The following is a 2,136-nucleotide window of genomic DNA, read 5'->3' on the forward strand; positions in this document are numbered from 1 at the left end:
GGTGTATAGAAATTGTCTCATTGAATAGAAAGTGCTTTGTAATACCCTTTATTGCAATGGGGACCAATATTTACAGGGACCAAATGAATGTGTGTTCTCTGCTATATATTCCTGATGCAGATCTTCATTTTTCCCTTGCCTTCTTAAAGTCAACGCACAGGATGGATGTCTACCTTTGGTGAAATCAACCCTAATTGTTTTAATAAATTAATGATTGCAATTAATTGGCTCTGGTAACCCAGGAGCACTCAGAAAGAGGGAAAACAATGTCCTCATTAAAGTTTAAACTCAGACCCAAGATGTAGGCGAGTTTCCACTACTCACTTATGTAATTTTTCAGGGCTGTACAGAAGGCAATAGGGCTCACTAGGGGCCATAATGAAAATGAATATTTTAAGCACCACAATGGGCTTCGTGCTCCAATTCACCCCTGAACGACTCACTAGCAAAGTTACACCATAAACGCCAACCTGGCTGCTGATGCAATTGTGAACCCCAGTGACTAATCAACCAGACAAGGCTTTAGCACAACAAATGGGCAGAAACTAATGACTTCTACAACCCAGGCCACAGTTCCCCAGATGCCCCTAACACTGTCACTGTAGCTCAAACTATGGCCCAAGTGAGCAGAAAGGAAATGTCCTTCCTCCTCAAGATTCCTGAATTACTTCCTCACCTCTGGTAGGAGATCTGATAGATTTCAAGCTACCCACTAATCCAAACCTAAGGCAATTCCTGTAATTCTTTAAAAAAAAATCCTGGGCTCTCATAGAACCATTACTTGTCAGAAGAGATGTGCTCTGTGAGACCTGTCAATAAAGTGAAACAAATCCACTAACTTCCATTCCAGAGTTCAAGATGACATGTGTGAGGGAAAACATCTTGGACTTCGGAAATCTCTCTGAAACTAGGGGACACATTGGAACCCATTTGATGATTAAATGTGATTACAATAGCTTGCTGTACCTGGGCAAACACCTTTCCATCATACAGGCCTGGAGGGAAATCTGCTTCTGCACCGCAAGCACTGCTATGATTGTACCTGGCAGATGGAAACAGGGAAAGAGCCATCTCATAACAGAAAGGAGAGAGGGAGGGCAAGCTGGGCATCCTGAGAATTTCACTCTTTCAGTGTATGTTTGCTTAGAGAGGAATGTTCATACAAAATCATTACATTTGTTTACTCTACAATGTCCATCCATTCCCTCCAATGTCTTCATTGTTATTGCTGTTATTATATTGCTGTTATTCTTCTGTTTAATGAGGTTCCACAAGAAATAATCTGAAGACAAATTGCCATCCTCTTATATTTAATGTTTACTACTCTCCAGCCATACTGGCCCCTTTACCATTCCTCAAACATGGCATTCCACTTTCTGTCCCCATGCCTTTACCCTGGCTATCTGCCAGGAGAGGAATCCTCACCCTCCTCACCTCTCCCTCTTATTTTCCCTGATTCATTCAAGGATCAGTTCAAATCCTACTATGTGAAGGAGGCTTTTCCTAATCCTCAACTGGTAGAACTTTGTCCTCCAAAGTAACCCTCCATCCCCTTGGAATCTAATGTACAGATACCTAATTTTTACATGTTTACTCTCCCTTTAAAATGTAAGCTCTTTAGGGAAAGAAGAATTTGTTGTTATTTTATCTTTCTTTATTACTAACACTTGGCATGGTGCCTGGACCATAAAAAGCAATAATAAGTATTTACTGATTTGTTTTTTATTGTTTTGTGGAGTATCATGCAGGCGGATTTTTAAAGTGATTTGTTTTGTTTTGTTTTGTAATTGAATAAGAGTAATGGGATGTAAACTCATCTTTTGTTGGTTCAGAATTCAGGGGTGGGGAATCTGTGGCCTCCAGGCTGCATGTGGCCCTCTAGGTCCTCAAATTTAAGTTTGGATTCAGTCGAAGAGCCACACTTGAGGACCTAGAGGGCCACATGTGCCCTGGAGGCCACAGGTTCTCCACTCCTGGTTCAGATTGTTCTCATATTTTTATGGCTCAATGTTCCATTAGGAAAGCTGGTGAGAATAGTTCAATCTGCAAGATGCTCTGGTTCCAATATAGTTTATGGATTGAATCTTCAAGGATATTTATTTTGAGATGAGTATTTGTTTTTTGTTATTTCACTCT

The sequence above is a fragment of the Phascolarctos cinereus genome, unplaced genomic scaffold (assembly GCF_003287225.1).
Source record: "Phascolarctos cinereus isolate Bilbo 61053 unplaced genomic scaffold, phaCin_HiC Scaffold_3;HRSCAF=262, whole genome shotgun sequence".
NCBI lineage: Eukaryota > Metazoa > Chordata > Mammalia > Diprotodontia > Phascolarctidae > Phascolarctos > Phascolarctos cinereus.